The sequence below is a fragment of the Triticum dicoccoides genome, chromosome 2B (assembly GCF_002162155.2).
Source record: "Triticum dicoccoides isolate Atlit2015 ecotype Zavitan chromosome 2B, WEW_v2.0, whole genome shotgun sequence".
NCBI classification, from domain to species: domain Eukaryota; kingdom Viridiplantae; phylum Streptophyta; class Magnoliopsida; order Poales; family Poaceae; genus Triticum; species Triticum dicoccoides.
In genome coordinates, this window is record NC_041383.1 from 606,079,258 (window position 1) to 606,102,198 (window position 22,941).

Below are 22,941 nucleotides of genomic sequence, written 5' to 3' on the forward strand. Positions count from 1 at the left end.
CTTGGCAAAGGAATCTAGATTTCACAAGAGAACCAAACACCTCAAGAGACGCTTTAATTCCATCCGCGATCAAGTCAAGGAGGAATATAGATTTGCAAGATACATACGGATCTGAATGTTGCAGACCCATTGACTAAGCCTCTTCCACGAGCAAAACATGATCAGCACCAAGACTCCATGGGTGTTAGAATCATTACCATGTAATCTAGATTACTGACTCTAGTGCAAGTGGGAGACTGAAGGAAATATGCCCGAGAGGCAATAATAAAGTTGTTATTTATATTTCCTTATATCATGATAAATGTTTATTATTCATGCTAGAATTGTATTAACCGGAAGCTTAGTACATGTGTGAATACATAGACAAAACATAGTGTCCCTAGTATGCCTCTACTTGACAAGCTCGTTAATCAAAGATGGTTATGTTTCCTGAGCATAGACATGTGTTATCATTTGATTAACGGGATCACATCATTAGTGAATGATGTAGTGGACAATACCCATTCATTAGATTAGCATAATGATCATTAAGTTTTATTGATATTGTTATCTTCATAACTTATACATGTTCCTCTAACCATGACATTATGCAACTCCCGAAGACCGGAGGAACACCTTGTGTTCTATCAAACATCACAACGTAACTAGGTGATTATAAAGATGCTCTACAGGTGTCTCCGAAGGTTTTTGTTGGGTTGGCATAGATCGAGATTAGGATTTTTCACTCCGTGTATCGGAGAGGTATCTCTGGGCCCTCTCGGTAATGCTCATCACTATAAGCCTTGCAAGCAATGTGACTAATGAGTTAGTTGCGGGATGAAGCATTACGGAATGAGTAAAGAGACTTGCCGTTAATGAGATTGAACTAGGTATGAGGATACTAACGATCAAATCTCAGGCAAGTAACATACCGATGACAAAGGGAACAACATATGTTGTTGTGCAGTTTGGCCGATAAAGATCTTCGTAGAATATGTAGGAGCCAATATGAGCATCCAGGTTCATCTATTTTTTATTGATCAGAGATGTGTCTCGATCATGTCTACATAGTTCTCGAACCAGTAGGGTCCGCACGCTTAACGTTCGCTGACGATTTGTATTACGAGTTATGTGTTTTTGATGACCAAAGTTTGTTCCGAGTCCCGGATGAGATCACAAACATGACGAGAAGTCTCGAAATGGTCGAGAGGTAAAGATTGATATATTTGATGGTTATGTTCGAACACCAAAATAGTTTCGGAAAGGTTCAGACATTTTCCGGAGTACAGGGAGGTTACCGGAACCCCCAGGGGTTCAATGGGCCTACATGGGCCTTACTGGAGAAGAGGAGGCAGAGGCAAGGAGGCGGTTCGCCCCCCCCCCCAAGTTGAGTACGAATTGGACAAGGGGTGGGGGCGCGCCCCCCCTCTTTCCTTCTCCCTCTCCACCTTCCCCTTCTCCCCTCTACGGAAAAAGGAAGGGGGATCCTACTAGGTCTACAGAGTCCTAGTAGGACTCCCCCCACTACAAAAAAAGACACATTCCTGACATTTTGGGCCGAACGAATTTTTTTTCTGTCATACATATGACACTTCTATGGCGATAATTGTGACAAAACCCGGTATCATCATAGATGTGGTGTGCTCCTACTTCTATGACAAAAAATCATGACAGAAAACGGGCTTTTCGTCCTGGGCGGTCCGGAGACGCAGCTGCATGACATTATTTGGGCCGTCCATGAGAGAAAAAACCGTGGTAGAAGCGAGGGCGATGAAAAATTCGGGGATTTCCCGGTTACGGTGGGTGGTCGGGGGCCGAGCGATGCGCGTTTCTCTCGTACACGTACGCGCGTGTGTGCGAGGCGTTGGCTCTAACTAAACCCGAGCGAGGCGTTGGGCTCTAACTGAACCCGAGCAATTGCACTACAGGCTTCACGTTACTGAACCCAAGCGATAGATTGATGGCTGTTAACTGAACCTGATCGAGAAATTCCTTCGCTACTGCTGTTAACTGAAGCATATCGATGCTGCCTCTCTAGATGAATAGTGAGCGTTGCGGGGGGTGGGGGGGTTTGGATGAACAATGAGCGGTGGGAGTGGATGAACAGGACCCGTGGCGTTGCCTCTGGATGAATAGGACCCCGATTGATCGAGCCGGTTGGGGCTGGATGAACATGACCCCGTGGAGGGCTGGATGAACAGGATGACCCCGTGGAGGGCTGGATGAACAGTAGATGGTGGAGGGGTCGATGAACAGTAGCCCGTGGAGGGGTGGTTGAACAGGAGCCCGTGGAGAGGGGTGGTTGAATAGTAGCCGGTGGAGTAGTGCGTGGTGGAGGCTGGATGAACAGGAGCCCGTGGATGAACAGTCGCAGGTGGAGGCTGGAGGAGGTCGACGGTGGATGAACAGTAGCCCGTGGAGGCTGGAGGAGGTCGACGATGGAGATGAACAGTATCCTGTGGAGTCCCGTTTTGCGGTACACCACACCCCTCCCGATGAACAGGACCCCCGTTTCGACTGTAGCGCTCCAACACAAGTCTGTTTCGTCCGTTTTGCGGTATGCCACACCCCTCCTGATCAACAGGACCCCCGTTTCGACCGTAGGAGGTTCGGTTCCTCCGTTTTGCGATACACCACACCTCTCCCGATCAACAAGATCCTGTTTCGAACGTGGCCGGTCGAACACAAGGCCGTTTCCTCCGTTCTACGGTACGCCAGGCCTCGTTTCCATCGCCTGTTCTGTCCAAGCCCTCCCGATGAACACAACCACGCATTCCATTCTGACCCAGACAGTTGGGTTCCCATGAACACGACGATGACGCTGTTTCTCCGTTCCGACCCATCCATGTACACGAGCCCTGGTTGTATGTATATATTGGCGAGTAGGCGTTTGAGACCCCGCCCGTACGTATGTACACATACGTGGTCGTATTTGCTTTCTTGCATCCTGGCCGCTATACGTACATGTACATGCTATGTGCGCGCCTCTACTACGACACGTGCGCGCCTCTACTACGACCAATATGTACGTACACGTTCTCGACCAGAATGACAACGCTATGTATGCTTCGACCAGGTGGGTCCCGACTGTTAGGCACTTCCTTGCATGCGAAGATGTAGCTGGTGGGTCCTATCAGTTAGGGTGGTGAATCCTTTTTTTTTGGACGCACTTCCTTGCATGCGAAGATGTAGCTGGTGGGTCCCAGCAGTAAGGGAGGCGAATCTTTTTTTTTGCCCGGACGCACTTCCTTGCGTGCAAAGATGTAGCTGGTGGGTCCCAGCAGTCAGGGGCGAAACGTTTTTTTCACGAAATAAGGTGGCCCGTCCGGTGGGTCCCTACTGTCAGGTGGAGGTATCATTATTTTCCGCGTAATAAGGAGGCACTTCCTTGCTGCGGCCATGGATCCAGCTGTTAGCCTCTCCACGTACAATCCACGTCCAATTGAGGTCGTTCCTTGATCACATTGACCACGCCGTGCCGTGAGCACCAGGGCGGTGGACGATGATGAGGCCTAGGAAGGGGACGATGCGGAGCCGGGGAAGACGCGGTAGTGGAAGCCCGCGCGGAGAGGAGTACGAGAGTTCACCGGTTCGGCTGCGGTGTGAGGTTGTTGTCGCTGTAGAATAACAGGGGGTGTGGGTGAGTAGAGGGATGCCCTGGCCAGCGGTGGGAGTAGTAGGGGGTGCTGAGGCCTGCGCGGCAGCACGGCCGGCCATGGGAGGCAAGAGCAGGCGGTCCCGCCGGCGCTGCTTTGGCGGCTGGAGCAAGAAGATCAGAGATTGAAGAAACATGACGGCTGTTGGATTGACATCCAACGGTTACGTCTGCTAGAATCGTTTGTTGACGTATATAATAACTAAAAAAATATTGCATATGCGTCAAGTAAACAGGCCCACAAGTCAGACCACTCCTTCTTTTTTTTAATAATTTATATATAGCTCATGGCAACTTCTTATGCAATTTATTGCAGTCGTTTTTTTTTGGTTGGCGAGGGCCAATTTCGCATATTTCTATGGGTTCCAAACGATTTTTAATACCGAAATGTCGAGCCAGATTTAAAGTACTTTGAAGATATATTTAAATTAGGTTATTGCCCAGTGAAATAGGAATCTGAAAATGTGAAAAAAATTATAAAGTAATTGCCAATTTGTCATCTGTTTTTATATTTACAACCCATTTCATATTACTTTCAAGATTTGCAGGCATCTTGAAAGAGTTGCAACCCATCAGGGCGTGGAAAAATAAGTAGGCCTGGATTGGGCATTCTTCAGAAAAAATAAATCGGGCTCATTTTTACAAAGAAAAAATAGCTGGGCTGGTCACGTGGTGAACATAAAATATAAGCCTGGGCTAGACGGGCCACAGCCCAGTTCAAACCCTGCTCCGTCTCAACAATAACAAAAAAAATACTGTTCGAGCTGCTATGCCCCAGGTGTCAGCTGATCTTTGCTATTCTCTTGTCTATTAACTATATATGCTCACAATGTCGTGGGTCCCAGATGTCAGGAAAACACTAGGAGGAAGCATTTTATTTTTCCATACGCTGATGTGGTGGGCCCCTACTGTCATCCTATCCACGTACTTCTGCCAATTCCTGTTGTTTGTTGACCATGTTGACAACGCGAGAGGGCGGCGCCGCGGCGAGCGCACCAAACCGTGCGGAGGACGTCGGCGTTAACGATTTAGGAGATGGTGGGGCGGCGATGCGTGCGCTGAGGCGCAGCCAGCCGTGGGAGGCGGAAGCAGGCGGCCCTGCCGGCGCTGGTTTAGTTTTCGCGGCAGGACGAAGACAGGACTCAAGAAACATGACAAACTGTAAAAGCAGTTGGAGTACTTAACAACCTTAACTGAAACCAGCAGGGGCACTTAACAACCAAAGCTGAAAGCAGTATGAGTACTTATACAGGTTCAACTGTACAAAGCACGACTTGAACAGTGCTACTTTGCCTAAAGTTAACCAAGTGTGAGGCCGCCAAGCCCCAGGACCGCCGCCCCGCGCATCCACAACCTTCTGAAAGCGGCTTCATCTCGCAATGTGGTCAATAAACAGGATATTCGCTTTAGAGCCATGGAAAAGCATGAACATAATCTTTTGTCCTATTCTCGAAGATGGACGGTGTGACGCCCCAAGACCGACGATCCAGAAGACTTCCATATTTTCGTGACCTCCATGTGTTTTTATTTGTGCTTGCTCTATTTATTTTTGCATTGCATCATTTCATCATGCCATCATGTCATTAATCTTTGCATCGCAACTCAACTAATAAATTGCATAGATCGTTGATCTATATAAATCGAGGGAATTCACTTGTGATTTCTCTTTATAACATATTAAAGCCTCTCAATATTATTAGGGAGCTATAATAAAATTATTCCATTTATTTGGAATTAACTAAAACCCACTTGCAAAATATCCCATGCCTTTGTTATCTTAATTCTTGGTCTCCAACCTTGCCATAGATTCTTTCATCATATTCCGGAGCTCCACCAAAAATCCGAACATTTTTGGACCTTCCCAACCCTCACTTCATATTCAAATCATTTGAATTTAAATCAAATGAGTTTGAATTTAAATCTTTCAATCACGGCCTTTTCTATTTTTCTAGGAACAAGCACATTTTTGTGAGTTCGGGAAAATTATCCGCGTGTCCAACTTATTCCCCTAACCTCTCTTTCTTTTCTTACTTATCTCCGTTTTGTTTTATTTTTCTTTAGAGTGAGAGAGAGAGCCTGCAGCCCAGCCGGCCTTTAAGCCCAAAGCCCAGCCAGCTCCCTGTTTTAACCTAGCATGCACCTGTCGATCCCCTCTCCCTCTCAATTCCTCCACCCCGCCGCTAGACCAGAGCCATCTCGGGATCCTCCCGCCGCCACCTCGCACCCACCATGCATCCAATCCTGCAGCCACCACCATCCCTGACCGTCAGATCTTCGATCCAACGGCCTCCCTTGTGCCCCAGTTTTCCCCAGCGCCTCGTGCCCCGCAGCTGGCCCCGATCCAGATCGAGGCGAGCTCGTCCCCGAGCCCCACGGAGCCGCCATTCCCATCTACCGCCGGCGACCGAACCTGTAGCTAGCAAGATGAGCACCCACCCCTCTCTTGCTTCTTCTCCTTCCTCTGGTTTCTTTCTCTCAATCCTCTCTCTGTTCTGTTGCCATGGACAGGAGCTCGCCGTCGCGCTGATCTGTCTCCACCGGGGTTTGAAGTTCCCTTGAAGCCCGGATCCGCTTCGTTAGACCTTGCCTCCGCCCGGATCCTCACCCGCATGGTCGGACCGGGTCCTCCTCGAGTCCCCTGCCTCGGATCCCTGCTCGCCGCGCCAAGTACTGCAGTTGTACGACGCCACCAGGGAGTCGTCGCCCCGCCAAGTTCCTCACCGGAGTGAGCTCGTCCCCAAGTCTACCGCCACTTTGCCAAGCCCCGCACTAAGCCAGCACGGCGCCGTCGCGCACCTGCTTCCTCTGCTTCGAGCATGAGGCTAGCGCCAAGTCCCACCCGCTCCCCTGCCTGCGTTGACCGTGCCCTCGACCGCCCGTGCCTGGGCCACCTCCCCTTCCTCAGATCCGGCCCAGCCGATCCGATCTGCTTCGGCCCGGCAGCGCCCTGCCGGCCTGCCTCTCCACCGACTGGGCCTGGCCCATGCGTGAGCAGCCCACCAGCGCCCCTCTGTTTTTTTCCCGCCGATTGGGCCAACCATATTCAGCCTGTTGTATATTTTTTTTCCTGCTGCTACAATTTAGCTATTATCCCAGGATTTACAGATCTGCGGAGAAACCCTCATGTTCATGCATATAATAACTCCACAACCGTGCATCGGTTTAAAATGTTTTATATATGCAAGATGCTTAGAATTTTGTGTAGATTAATAATATGAAACTTTCATCCATGTTTAAAATGTTTAATTTGTTGTTTGCATTAATTTGCTTAAATGCCTTGTTAAAAAGATTTATTTCATAACTAAATAACCGTAGCTCCATTTTAAATAAACTTTATATGTAAATGGGGTAGGAAAATGCATAGATTAACTTGGTACACTTTATTTTCCTTTTTAACAATAATAAAATATGCTTTAGGACAGAACAGTACCAAATCTAAAATATGCACATGGGGATTTTCTTGAATTGTTGTTTGTTGTTCCGGCCTCATTTAAACTTGCCTAAATAGTTAGTTTACTTATGCTCCACCCCTTGCCATGTTTAATAACATTTAATAATGTTGGGTACATAACCGAGAGAGAACTAAATAATTGATGTGGTGTTCCGTCAATATGCAACTCGTTGCATATTGAGCTCCACTTAAATTGTAGTGTTGTTTGCTTCATCTTGCCATGCCATGCCTCTTTAAACCGGACATTCATCATACTTGATTGTGCATCATGACATGCTTATGTGGTGGTTGTTTACCATGTTGTTTGCTTCTTTCCGGTTTGCTTCTCTCGTTAGCTTTGGTTTCGTTCCGGAGTTGTGAGGATTCGTTCGACTACGTCCGTTTGTCTTCTTCATGGTTTCAGTCTCCTTCCTTGCGGGATCTCAGGCAAGATGACCATTACCCTCGATATCACTTCTATCTTTGCTTGCTAGTTGCTTCATTCTATCGCTATGCTGCGCTACCCATCACTTGTTTATCAAGCCTCCCAAATTTCCATGTCAGCCTCTAACCTTTTTCACCCTTCCTAGCAAACCATTGCTTGGCTATGTTACCGCTTTTGCTCAGCCCCTCTTATAGCGTTGTTAGTTGCAGGTGAAGTTGAAGATGCTCCATGGTGGACAGGATTATGTTGGGATATCACAATATCTCTTATTTAATTAATGCATCTATATACTTGGTAAAGGGTGGAAGACTCGGCCTTATGCCTGGTGTTTTGTTCCACTCTGCCTGCCCTAGTTTCCGTCATACCGGTGTTATGTTCCTTGATTTTGCATTCCTTACGCGGTTGGGTGATTTATGGGACCCCCTTGACAGTTTAACTCCTCCAGCAAGGCCCAACATTGGTTTTAACATTTGCCACCTAAGCCTTTTTGCTTGGGTTCTACAGAATCAAGGGTCATCTTTATTTTAACCCCCTAGGCCAGTGCTCCTCCGAGTGTTGGTCCAAACTAGAGCCCTTTGTAGCGCCCCCTCAAGGAAACTTGGGGTCTGGTTTTAGTTGTACGGATTGCTCATCCGTTGTGCCCTGAGAACGAGATATGTGTAGCTCCTATCGGGATTTGTCGGCACAGTCGGGTGGTCTTGCTGGTCTTGTTTTACCATTGTCGAAATTTCTTGTAAACCAGGATTTCGAGCCTGATTGGGTCTTCCTGGGAGAAGGAATATCCTTCGCTGACCATGAGAGCTTAGGATGGGCTAAGTTGGGACACCCCTGCAGGGTTTAAACTTTCGAGAGTCGTGCCCGCGGTTATGCGGCAGATGGGAATTTGTTAATATCCGGTTGTAGATAACTTGACACCAGATACGAATTAAAATGCATCAACCGCGTGTGTAGCTGTGATGGTCTCTTTTCGGCGGAGTCTGGGAAGTGAACACGGTTTTTGTGTTATGATTGTGCGTAATCAGTTTCAGGATCACTTCTTGATCACTTCTAGCTTCACAACCATTCCGTTGCTTCTCTTCTCGCTCTTATTTGTGTATGTTAGCCACCATATTTGCTTAGTGCTTGCTGCAACTCCACCTCATTACCACTTCCTACCCATAAGCTTAAATAGTCTTGATCTCGCGGGTTTTGAGATTGCTGAGTCCTCGTGACTCACCAGATACTATCACAACAATTGTAGGTGCCCATGATACCAATGCAAGTGATGTAACCGAGCTCAGATGGGAGCTCAATGAAGATCTTGGTCATTGCTATGTTTCGTTTCATGTTGATCAGTAGTGGAGCCTAGTTGGGACGATTGGGGATCTAGCAGTTGGGTTATCTTCTTTTCTTTTGGCTTCGTCTGTAGTCGGACTATGTGTGTACTCTGAATGATGTATGATTTATTTAAGTACTTGTGTGAACTGGCGATTGTAAGCCAACTCTTTATCCCAGTCTTGTTCATTACATGGGATTGTGTGAAGATGACCCTTCTTGCGACAAAACCACAATGCGGTTATGCCTCTAAGTCGTGCTTCGACACGTGGGATATATAGCCGCATCGTGGGTGTGACAGACGGGCCTTCATTATTTGAGACCACCCATGAATAAGTATCTTTTCACCTCCAAAGGGAATTGAGTAGGTCGACATAAACATCATGTGGTGACCAAGCGCAAGTCTGACCCAACCATGGTCAGGCATCTGTATAGGAACAATAGAACTGGGCAGTTCCTGTTTCAAGAAGATCGTAGCTGTAAAACTGTGTATTAGCAATAGTTTATGAACAACATATATAATAGAAAATAGCTCGTACCATAAGTTTCTCGACACAAATGGACCTGTTCAACGAGTGCAGCAATGGCACACATATCCCACGTGGCCTTCCACCATTGAAATGCCCCACAAGGACCTCAAGACGATCAATAAAGTGTAGGAACTTGTGGATGTCGATCCAGTCAACTTCAGTGCCATCAGTAACAGCCGAGTTATTACAGAGTAACAAACGAGCAGACTGCTTAACTCTGAAAAAACCTACACGTGCCACCAATTATAAGAAAATATTAGTTAGAAGTAGCATCTTCGTGAGAGATTTGTTGCTACTTCTAAAGTTAAATTGTGATTACTCAGACAGAATAGGTGGATTAAGAAGTAATCTAGGCAACAAGCAAGAACCAGATACAAAACTAACATGCATGAACAATTGGAATGACATCGGGGTGGAAGATCTCAGTGAAGTTGAGACCAGGTTATGCTATTTCCATCAACATTCGTGCGCCAACTTTCAGTCTGTAACACTTGAGAAAGTTTATCCAAGTTCGGCCATCAAAAAAGGAACGATCTTCTTGGTTCATGAACCCAACTTGGAACTGATATCCATGGCTTGTCTTCACTGTGACCATTAAACTAGTGTATTCAGTTATGGCAAGGCCGAGCATCTTGAGTACATGTGTTCTGGCAAATCAAATAATACACTGCAGGAAAAATAATATGAGAACACAACATGTTCAAAAAAACCCCACCCTCCTGGATAGAAAAGAGGATTCTAGTAACATACTGTGTGCGTTTCAAAATGTTGTGTCAGGATGAGAAGGAACAAGTGTGGCGTCTCGCCGAGGGCACAGAAACCTGTAGGGTCCTCGCACTTTGGGCATTGCAAATGAAACACACTAGATTCAGTAGGAAGAAAAATGCATCAACGGCAGCGGCTGCCATCCTAGGATTACCTATGACCAAGGGACTTAGATTTATCGGGGATGGATGAAGAATTCGTACCTGGTTCTCCATGAGAAAACCCTATGCAATCGCCGAGAGGGGGTTTTCTCTGAACAAGCAGACGAGGGAGAAGGGGATTCAGGCCCAGTGAAATATTGCCGCTTTGTCCGTATAGCTTACTGGTAAAGCCGGAAAGGGGGTGTGATTTGACGGCTCATTGGGCATTACTGCGGCGCTACGACCGGGGTGTGTCTACCGTGCAGTTGTGCACTCAAATTTGTGCATATGGCACGTGGACCCCGTTGCCGGTTGCCCCACATATCAGCGAAAGGATGTAAAAAGATAGGAGTAACTAGTTACACATAAATATATTTTTTGACAGAGAGATACTCCCTCTGTAAAGAAATATACAAATCTTTTATATCACAACTTTATACATAAGAAAAATCATGGGGAATATATATAACATATATCTCTACTCTTATAAAAAACAGAGTTGGTGATGATGGTGTGCCTGCCATCCTGCAATATAAGCCGTCCAATTTATATCTGGCGGATAGGAAGGAAAAATGGAAATTTTGCAAAAAAGATACCCACACCGACTCAACATTTGCAAATAAGTCCTTCCCTCCTTCATCCTTTTCTCCCACAAGATAAACTACTCATACAAATGCATCTTGATGTTCCGTGCAACACATGGGCATCTTGCTACTAATTATAAAAAACAGAGTTGTTTTTAACACAGTATAGATGAGTTGGTGATGATGGTGTGCCTGCCATCCTGCAATATAGGCCGTCCGATTTATATCTGACGGATAGGAAGGATACTATGGCAATTTTGCAAAAGGGTACCCACACACCTCTCCACATTTGCAAATAAGGCCTTCCCTCGTTCATCCTTTTCTCTCACATGATAAAATACTCATACAAATGCATCTTGATGTTACATGCAACTCACGGGCATTATGGGAGTTAAGCTTTTTCTATGGGGGTTCAACTAAGAATATAATACTCAGACAGGCTCACAGTTCTGGACTTTGGGCCGCAGGCCCACCTTGCATGTTTGGGGGGCCATGTGTTCTACCTCAGCGCTTTTCATATTGCAAGCAATCGGTACGGCGCTGGTTTTAGATGCTGTCGCAAAGCGAATACACAAAATTGAATAACGCACGGTAGCTGTTGGAATGAAATCGAACGACAGTTCCTAACCAGCAATCAGAGTTGCAATTCTATCAACGATATACCATGTGATAAATAATACTGTCGTACTACTTATGCACACGGGACACTTGTTTCACCATGCCAGATTATTACATGAAAATCTCTCGGGGGATAGATCTGTTCAGCAGTTGCTTGCTGTTACTGGAGAATTTCAAAGTTGATTTGGACCAGCTCTCCTTGCCGAGAAAGTTCGATTTTGACATCATCCCCTACCGAAATATATGATTTAGATTTGAACCTTGACCATCCTTTAGCATCAATCATCATGCGACCATCCTTTGTGCTTACGGTATATTGAGCAGGTTCATTCACACCAAGGCTGTGCATGGTAAGAGAAACTTGGCCGCAGTCGCCCGGATTGTTGAATGACTCCCTCGTTGCTCTAGGAATTCTCTGTTTGCAAACAAGAAGACATACCCAAACAGTTAGATCAACATAGTGAATCATGTTAAACAACATGAAAAGAAAAAAGAACGAAGCACTTGGGCGGCCAATGCTTACCAAGAAGGTGGACATGTCGGTTTTTGTAAGGACTTTGGTATATGAAGTGCGAACTGCAGCCCAGTCTGTTGCCGCTGCAACTGCACGGGCCGAAGCAGATGCAAGTGCAAGTGTTGGTGCACGTGCCGAAGCCGCCGCTGCTGCCGGAGATGGTGCTCCTTGTAGAGCTGGTGCCGATGTTGTAGCAGGTGCCAGTGTCGATGTCTGATCCTCTGGTAGATCAGACTGATCCGCTGACGCGGTCGGTGCCCACTCCTCAGCTGGATCAGACTGAGCTGCTGCCGCTGTTAGTGCTAGAGCAACTGCCGGTGCTTGATCCGTTGCTGAAGGTTGTACCGATGTGCGAGACAGCGGCGATCTTGTCTGGTATGCTATGATCAGCTTTCTAACTGGACTAGGATCCGTGATCGTGATCCAGTTTTTTTCTTCATTTCTTCTAAACGCGAGAAGGACTAATTGTGGCGTTTTTGTTAAACCAAACTACAGTTCATCATAGGGATTCAGCTTGTACTCAGACAACAGACTGATCCAATTTTTTCCAGTAATATAAGTGATGGACAGTGCCTTCGTTACTGACACGACATAAGAAGTCAAACCTGCAAAAATAGCCATCGTAGAGCAAACCAAATGGTTTATTCTATGATGAATGTCACATGGCAAAACCTGCATCATAAAATTGCAGTTAAAGAAAGAAAACATGACATTAAATTAATAAGATTTAGACAGTAAATCAATAAGATTTACTTGATGTGACACGAGTGAATCCTTACCAGGAAATCACTATGTTGAAGTACTAAATAGAAGATTGATCGTCCAACTACGGCTGGCATGCAGGGGCCCCTCCTACTCCGATAAGCAGGACAGTCCAAAGGTCGTGACAAATCCTATGGGCCGAACATCCATGGGACTTGAAATCCTGGTGGGTGCGATAAACCCTGAAATGCATACATATATTGGAGTGTAACCATAATTGATAAACCGTCCTCACAAAAAACATGATCTGGATACTTCAAAATATACAGACTGAATTGAGTGGACAAACATTAACATAGACCATTCTCAGGACTGACCACACACCAAAAGCGGCAGTACTAATAAGTTATACAGGGTTCACAAACACAAATCAAGTACTGAACAATAGTTCTTACTACAGACAAGCAAAGTTGCACTAATTAAACTTTGCAGACTATTTCTTGCCACCGACCTACGGGATGAACCCCGCATAACTGACTAGGCCATGGACTTCGTGAGAGATGTCTACATGCACCATCACCATCTTGTCAACCTTGGAGAACCTAACAGAGTGGTCTTTCCACTCATAAACATGATGATGAAGACAGGCCGCATCAGACTTGTTGGGAAGCTTTACAAGAACCACACCCTTCGTAATTGAAGGCACGGCCAAGAAATTGTTGTGGCCAAGTACAGCCTCGAGAACACGCCTGACAACAATGCTATAGGAAAACACTAGTTCAGGACACATGGCGACAAGGACACAGTAGCTGGATAGTTTAGCAGTAGAACTCATCCCCAGGTCTTCCAATTCACACGGCATGACTTTGAGAACTTCATCTCCACCGCGGACCTGGTTCTAATTCAAACAGAAACCATATTTTATTAGTACCTCCGTTCAGAAATATAAGATGATTTCCGATATTATACTCCATATATGACTACATATACGCACAAAAATGAGTGAACAAAGACACTGGAACATGTCTTCAAAGGCATGAGAGCAGAGGGATTACTTGCAATATACATAATACAAGTTACTGAGGCAAATATACCCTCTTCAAAGGTAGCATTGATGTTCATAAAGTACTCCCTCCGTCCCAAAATTCTTGTCTTAGATTTGTCTAGATACGGATGTATCAAGTCACATTTATTATTAGATACATCCGTATATAGAAAAATCTAAGACAAGAAATTTGGGACAAAGAGAGTAGTTGAAAGTAATCTATAAGAAATCAGTGTCAACCTCTTGCATGTTTTGGTCAAAAGAGGAATTTAGAACCGTCATTTGGCACACTAAAATCACATGCAAGATCACCCAGAAAGTTGTACTACCAGTACTAGTACTGCATGTTAGATGAAAAAACACGATCAAGATCGAGAAAAAGATTGTCAACAAGAGACATTACCTGGACTTGCTTAATGAGGGATCCCAGAGAGGGGGGCTTGGACAGGGCGATGGCTTTGAGCTTGTCTGCGGTAGTCTCAACGGGGTGCTTGCGCTTCTTCGTACCATGAGCCTCGACGGTTTTGGCCAGAGCCATAGACATAACGTCGGCCGGTGCTCCGGCGTCCATCCAAGAGAGGAAGCTAAGAGAGAAGAGTGAAAGGAGGAACGAGATGAGGGAGAAGCGAAGCGAGTGGGGGTTTTCTTCAAGAGAGGAAGCTGAGAGAGAAGAGTGAAATGATGGTTGCTTCGTCTATCCAACTTACTGCTAGAAAGGAGGGGGTTTTGTGATTTGAAGGCTCATTGGGCATTACTGCGGCGCTTCGATTGGGGTAGTCTACCATCAGTCTACTACGGAGTAATTTAGTGCATGGTTGGTGGACCCAGGTGCTGGCTGTCCCACACGTTAGCGAAAGTGAGTAATTTAGTTCATTGCTGGAGGAGGATCCGCACGGTAGAGCATGTCCACTATTTTTCTGAAGAAAAAATGATTACAGCAAGCGTTTCCACTCTTACGACGGAGGAGTGCGAAACACGGGAGCCACTTGAAGATACATAGTGCTCCTACTACTAGGCATGTGCAGTGGTTCATACGTTAGTACTAGACAATCTTGTTGCTAATGTAGTAAGATATGACAATAACAAATGATGTTGTGCGCATGTCAACTACTCCAATATGTAACATAGTACCGCTTTTTCGACTGTCCGGTCGAGAATGAACGGTGAGATCAATGTTAACAGAAGTAGGTCTACAACGCACGGAGAGTACGGTGCTACAATACTCCATGAAACATGAGCCATATGAAGCATGAATAGTGTTAGACAGGGTGTATGAATGGTGCACGGGATGGGAGCAAAAGTTCCCTTCTTGACCCACTTTTGGGTGTTTGGCAGAGTACATGAAGGGTGCATGAGTCCACACTAGTAGGTTAACAAAAATACACGAAGAGGAAACAACTATATTGAGATGAGAATGCAACCAAACACACCCAGATGCTTTGTGCTACAGTGACTGATCTGCATCGTCTGAGTTTGATCCAACGGTCATGTTGCGCTGAGACATGGACATGCCCATGCAGATGGCACCTAAACACCACAAAAGTCCCTCTGCTTCTCGAGGTGCATGACGTTGGTGATGCAGGGTGCAACCGCCCGCAGAGCCCGCTCTCGGTCGACGGGAGCCAGCTCGTCAAAGACGGCATCCAATGGCACGAATGGATTCTGGTGACGGAGCCCTGAAAGGATTCGCCCGGCAACGGCGATGGCAGCCCGCAATCCCTCCTTGTCCAGCTCAGCCCCCACCATCGCGCGGAGACGGCTCAGCTCCTCGAAGATATAGCTGAAGAAGGAGACCAGGTCAGGAAGCCGCAGCTCGTTGAAGTCGATCGGGTGGTCGAACGGGTTTAGCCCGACGGCCGGCATCGTCGCGCTGGCACGACGGTAGGCATCGCGCAGCCGCAACACGTGCTTGGCAACTTGGTTCACCAAGTGGCTGAGGCGATCCTGAACCTCGTCGCGATCGGCCCGCTCACGCTCCATCCGGCTCCCCTGACGGCCTATCTTATCTCCCGCTTTCTGCAACAACGCCGCTGACGCCTCGAGCATCTTTGTGGTGGACGCCTGCCGCTTTTGAAGCTCTGTGAACTCCCGCACATAACGGAGGAGCATGGCACTCCTCTCCTCCTTGAGCTCACGGAGCTCCACATCGTTGGCCCTGAGCTCTGCATCCTTGGCATGGAGCTCCTATGTCAGGCGCCTCACCTCGGACTCCGTGATTTGCTGCGCCGCCATGCCACCAGGTAGAAGCAATGGGGAGAGGAAGCGAAGGGGGCGAAACGGCTGAAAGGCAATGCAATCTACGGGAAGGCGGAGGGAGCCAGCTGAGGAGCGGGGAATCTTTTGGTTTTCACCACGGTAAAAGACCAGTCGACGACTTCTCACATCAGGGAGCAGTGGGTTTTACAGGCGGAGTCATTGTGACTAATTGCTGCCGCGCCATCTCCCGTCAATCAAAAAATTAAAAATCCTGCCACGCCTGCTCCCGTCAATCAAAAAATTAAAAATCCTACCGCACCCAAACACCAGAGCAACGCCGTGGTGGATATTTAAATTTACCTGCTGGCAAGTAGATAAAAAAGGGGTGAAAAAACAAATGTGGCGGCGGCCTAGCTAATCGGTCGAACTAGCCCAACTAGCTAGCCACCATGCTTCATTGAATTACTCGGCGGGAAAGGTGGTCTTTCATGATTTGACGACTCATTTACTTGCTTCGGCGCTATGACCGAGGAGGACCCAGAAAACACGCGGTAGGGCGTCCCACGTCAGGAAGAATATATACGTGCACCACCCGGGAGGACCCGGAAACCGCGCGGTAGGGTGTGCCACGTCTCGGCACGGAGGAAAAATGTGCGTGTAAAAATATACTCCCTCCGTCTAGGTGTGTACTACTAAGTCATCTTACGAATATCAAATAATCCAAAAACACTTAGGCGCGGTGCATTAACTTCTATCTCGTTTCTTTTTTCTTGACATATCAACCAATAAGAGATGAGGGGTGTGCATGCTTTTAATGATTTGAGACTACCAAGCACGACATGCAGTGGTTAGTTCATTGCATGCAATGCTATTAATTGGCAAATACTACCTCCGTCCGGGTTTATTGGTCCCCATTGTATTTCGTGCCAAATTTTGACCATAGATTAAACTAATAAAATGATTACGCATGTCACCAAACATTATATTTTTGAAAACTATGTTCAGATACAAATCCAATAAGATAATTTTTCTTGACATGCATTAACATTTTGTTAGTTAAATCTTTAGTCAAAATTTGGCAGAAACTACAAAGGGGACCTATAAACCAGGACATAGGTAGTAAACATTAAGGTCTCTCGTTCTCCCCTCCTCCTTGGTCACGGTGACTTACTCACCTAGACGGAGGGACTACTGTATCAGACGTCGGCAGTAACTCTAGTACCTATGGTTCGACCTCGGGACCCAGCCAGTCGGTCGAAAACACCCCACTAGCCACACAGCTTCATCATGCAAACATGGCACGGAGGATAGATGTGGTTAGCTCCATCTCGACCAGCCACAACGTCTCTTGTTCTAGGCGATTCTTCCATTTTCTAAGCTTTTTTTAGTTGTAATAACACCATGGCAAGATAGCGCCGCTCTTCGTGTGTGCCCGTGCAAAGGTTAGACGATGGAGAGAAGAGAGATTGAGATCGCAGACCTGGGACCCACCAGTAAGTGAGAGAACGGTCATGCACTCTACTCTACTCAACGTAATACTGTATAAAATCAAGTTATGGGACAAAACCAACAACCGTTGTTGTTTCAGGCTATCGACTTACGCTTTTTAGTCCAGGTTGCCAGTTCAAATCTCCTCTTTCAGATTTGTTAGTTTTAGGTCCAAATTTTATTAATGACAAGTGGGACCCCCGTGTGTTGTTTCGATATTTCGGTGTAGGATGGTTTTTTGAACAAACACTTTGCGCGGTTAGACAAGTAACGGCACGAGTTACACGTATTTTGCAAGTTTACGAACAAAAATGATAGTGGCATAGAATATCACATCCACCCCACAGCTTAGGTACTATAGTGATACGAGCTTTTACACCGTTGGAAGTGAGATCCGATGGCTTGGGAGTAGTCTTTGTAATTATGCACAATTTCCAAACTCTCCAAAGGTTCTTTTGCAAATAAAACATTCAGGCCTCGTGCGTGCCGCTGCATCTTTGATCCAATGGCTCCCTGTTGCTCATATTAGGTGCTCCCCGTAGCTTAATTACTGTTGGATTTTGGGTTCCGGCAAACCCTTGAGGTTCGAACTCTAGGGTGCGTGCGAAGATCTCTCCTCCTACCAACCTACGTCCCAACGCCTCGCTAAGGATCTAGGCTAGCAAGATGAACAACACAAGGGACACAGGGTTTATACTGGTTCAGGCCACCATTGTTGTGTAATACCCTACTCCAGTGTGTGGTGTGGTGGATTGCCTCAGGGGCTGATGATGAACAGTACAGGAGGAAGAACTTCCTCGCAAGGGGAGGAGTTCTTGTGCTGATGTGGGTGGTTATGGCTAAGGTTCGATTGCTATCCCCCTGCCTTGAGAATGGCTAGTCCTATTTATAGAGGCCTTGGTCCTCTCCCCAAATATTGAGCGGGAAGGGCACCAACAACGGCCATTTTGAAGGGGAACATCTAGTACAACTTATCCTGACTAAAGTTGGTCTTTGTTTGCCAAAGGCCCTGACGATGACGCCGTCTTGGGCTCCACGGTGACCTCCATCCTGCCGCTCTGCTGGTCTTGGTCTTGTTGCACCGAAGTGGTAGCCTTTACCTGATTCCTTGGCCTGTGCTTGCTCCCTTTGCACCAAAGAGGAAACAAGGACACGGTGCAGGCCGGCGCCCGCCTAGTCTTGATCGTCATGGCTTGTGTCATGAGCACCTCGCGAGGTACCCTTGCCTTGATCTCTCTGCCTCCTCGCGAGCCTGCCTGGTGAGGCCGCTCCTGAGGAAGCTTCCTGTCGTCCGCCCCGCGAGGCTTGGCCCCTCGCAAGGGTCTTGAGCTTGAGTCGATGAAGATGGACCGCACTGGGCCACTACTTGAGCCACGCCACAGGCCGCAGGCAGGCAAGTCTGGGTACCCCAGTTCCCAGAACGCCGATAGTAGCCCCCGGGCCCAAGGCGGGCGCGGACTTGGCTTAGCAGAGAAGCAGAGGGGCAAGTGCGAAGCACCGCGGGCCCCAACAGCCTACGCCCTTGGGCGCCGTGTGGCGGTTGATTGGACGTGTGCGTCTCCGCTTCCCCGTGCTGCCTTGGCAACTACCCGTCTGACAAAAAGGGTTGGTCTGGTTCAGGATTGCCTTCATTGCTCCCATTCGTCTTGCTTCAGATCCCCTTTCTTGCCCTTCACCTCCTCACTTCCGGAATCCTCCACATCTGCCTCAATCTCTCACCTCCGGCAAGCAATGGCGCCTCGCAAGTCTCCTGCCGGGGCCCCACTGTCCTGGTACTCGCCGGCTCTGGATCCCTTGAATATGTCAGAGAAGAATCTTGCCCTCATGCGCTTGATGACGGTGGCGCAGGGCAACGAGGGGGCGACTGTGCTCAAGCCCGGCTCCGCCCAACCGGAAGGCCAGGGGATCACCTTCTACCCGTTCTTCACGAGCGCCATCATCGCTGGCGTGGTGCCTCCTTTTTCTGAGTTTTTCCTTGCTGTTCTTCGCCAATATAACATGAACGCCCTGCATCTCCACCCCAATTATGTCCTTCTCCTGGCGATTTTCGCCTACTACTGTGAGGCTCACGTTGGGGTGATGCCCTCAGTAGCCCTGCTGCACCATTTCTTCTCCCCCCGGGTTTCTGGTGCCTAGATCACCACATGTGCGAGCTTTATTGCATACTCCAAATCCAACGCCTTATCGAAGACAGGGAAGAGGATCGAAGGCTTCTGGAGCAAGTGGGTCATGGTGGACGGCGGGCGCATCCACCCCCGACTGGCGCTGCCTACGGGGTAGCCCAAGGCCGTCGACGCATGGTCTCGCATGGAGCTTGACGATCGTCGGGCGAAGATGGTGCTGAAGGAGATGAATGCGGACCTGAGGCCGAGAAATTTGGTGGCGGCGAAGCTGACCAGGGCCATGCTCCTGAGGGAGTTCTTGGTGCACCGAGTGGCTCCACTTCAGGCGCACTCGTGCCCGTTGTGGAGGCTCGAGGACGCGGACGCCGCCCTCCGCCTGAGCTCTGAGGCCCTGGCCGACAAGGACCTGGCCGCGGCCCTCTGCTCCTTAGTTGGGGAGGACGTGGCGAGCCCGGAAGGCGCTCCGGTCCCCTTGTTCCTTCGCGATGACTGGGAGCTGGTAGTGAGCACCATGCCCACCTTCAACGGAGACGGGCTGGTGTCGGCGGAAGCTTCCGAGGATCTGGTGGCGATGGCAATGGTGGACTTGTCCTCCGACGACTCCGGCGAGGAGGAAGAGGAAGACGAGGAAGAGGAGGAGGAAGAGCACGACTCTGAAGCGACCGCTGAGGAGACAGGCGAGATCTCCCCTGGGCATAGGTCCAGAGCCCTTCGTTCCATGTCGGATGGCGACGAGGTCGGCACGAGGCGATGGGGAGAAGACCCACCCTTGGTCACAAGGAAGGACAGGACGGGGTTGATCTCCCGAGGGTCTACTCCGGCCCTAGGGCTGCCTGAAGCCAGCTCCAGCCCCTCTGATGCGCCTTCTGCTTCCGGACCTCCCGAGGCTGATCCCCGCAAGAGGCTTTCAGGCTTCAAGTTTGTCCGGAGGCTTCTTGAGCCCGCGAATGCCGACCAGTAAGTGCTCGACTTCCGCTTTGCTTCCTGTCTTCGTTGCCAAGGCTTGAGATCTATATTCTTTTGGCTAGGCCGCTGCTTGCGGCGAAAAGGTTGAAAGGGGCCTTGGTGGCCCTGGTTGGGGCAAGCTCGCCTATCGGGGCTGCGCCTTCGTCTGTGGGAAAAGGAGGTAGCGAGGCTCGTGCCTCCCCCGCCCGGTCATCCAGCCCGCGTGGCCCTGGTGACTCCGGAGGCGTCCGTGCTGGACGATGTCATCGAGGCTGCTGAGGGAGTCCTGGATAAGCGGGTATCCGGACAGCCGAACTATATACTTTGGCCGGACTATTGGACTATGAAGATACAAGACAGAAGACTTTGTCCCGTGTCCGGATGGTACTCTCCTTGGCGTGGAAGGCAAGCTTGGAAATTCGGATGTAGATCTCCTCCTCTATAAATCGACTCTGTGTAACCCTAGCCCCCTCCGGTGTCTATATAAACCGGAGGGTTTAGTCCGTAGGACTCATCATCATCAACAACAATCATACCATAGGATAGCTTCTAGGGTTTAGCCTCTCTGATATCATGGTAGATCAACTCTTGTAATACTCATATCATCAAGATCAATCAAGCAGGAAGTAAGGTATTACCTCCATCGAGAGGGCCCGAACCTGGGTAAAACATCGTGTCCCCAGTCTCCTGTTACCATTAGCCTTAGACGCATAGTTCGGGACCCCCTACCCGAGATCCGCCGGTTTTGACACCGACATTGGTGCTTTCATTGAGAGTTCCACTGTGTCATCGCGATAAGGCCTGATGGCTCGTCTCATTGTCAAAGATAACATCACCTCCGAGGGAGCCCTGGCTTTAGGCCAAACTCTCTGGCTAGGCGGCTTCGTCATGACCGCCCGATCGGCTGTTGCACCGACGATGACTTCACAGGTCATTAAAAATAGCCTCCACGTTGATTCGGAATCTGCCGAACAGATGGACCCAATAGAGCTCTTCTCCCTCAATGAGCTCTTGGATCGCATTGCCGCCCTGGGCGTCTCTACGGACTATGACCGGATCGGGCTTAAACCTGATCAAGGGGAGATTCGCGCTCCACCGGTCACCCACGAGATAGCGGTAGTGGAAGAGCATCACCCTAATTCTCCCTCCACTTTGAGGACGAACTATGTCCGTATTTCCGAGCTCTCGAAGCCGGACACCCGCTTATGGGAGGACATGACCCCAGTCCCGGTGTCACAGCCCTAGATTAATGCTTGTAGTTAGTGGCATTGCATCCATGCATCTTGTCCATTTTCTGAAAATTGAACTGAGGAAATTTGAAAGCCTCAAAACATTTAAATAAAAGTAGGGCAAAACCCCTAAAATCTCATTCATTGTTTCCAAAATGCTCTTCTTAAATGTTTGATATTTTTGGCAAGGGTTCTGGTCCAAACCAAAAATATTGAACATTTTTAAGGACATAATTTTGGGACTTTGAATTTAAATCCTTAGCTATTTGAATTTGAATTATATTCATATAATTAGAATATAATTTCAAATACCCCTGAGATAATTTATGAGCTTTTGCAAAAGTCCATCTAGCAAAATAAAAATATTCAGAGGAGTTTTTGGCATTGTTTGAATTGTTTTGAATTCAAAACAGTGGCAAAAGATTAAATAAAAAAAATAGAAAACAGAAACAATAAAAGAACAGAAACTTACCTGTAAGTTACCTGGCTTACCTGTGCGGCCCAGCACTGCAGCTGGCAGGCCCAGGAGCTGGCCTACTCACCACCGCTGCCAGTCATCCCCCTCCTCTTGCCAGAAGGCAGAGGAGAAGCGGAGCACGCCCCCGCGCGAGCGCGCCACGCCGACAGCAGCCTGCCTGACTCCCCAGCTCTCTAGTCGCGTCGCAGAGCTACCACGAACCCCTCTGCCTCTTCCCCTCTCTCCCTGGTTCCTCTCTCTCCCCCTAGTGTTCGCGCGTGCAGCCACCGAGCGCCTCGCGGCGCGCCGACGAGCACCACCACGGCCACCGGCCTCCGCACTCCTCCCCGACGCGCCAAGAAGCCCCGTCGTCGACCTCTACACCGTCTCCACGAAGACACGTGAGCGGAAGAGCCCTGCAGTGTCGTCCTCGTCCTCATCTTCAACCTCCGGCCGCCGGAAACCTCGCCGTGGATTCGCGGGCTCCAGTGCGTCCCCGACCTCATCGACTACGCCATCAAGTTCACTGTGAGATCCTTCCCGTTTCCCCTCCTTTGCTTTGCTTGTTCCCGTGCCACAGCACCCCTGCCCGCGTGCCCGAGCACCGCTGTCCGCCATGGCCGCCCAGCTCCCTTGCCCCGAGCCCCTCTGCCCGAACCCGTGGCACCGGAGCGCTTCTGGTGGCCCGTGGGTGCCATCTAGGCCACCAGATCCTTCCCTACCGCCCTGCAGCCCCGCGCCCGCACCTGACCGAGCTCCGGCCGCCGTCGTGGTCGATGCCG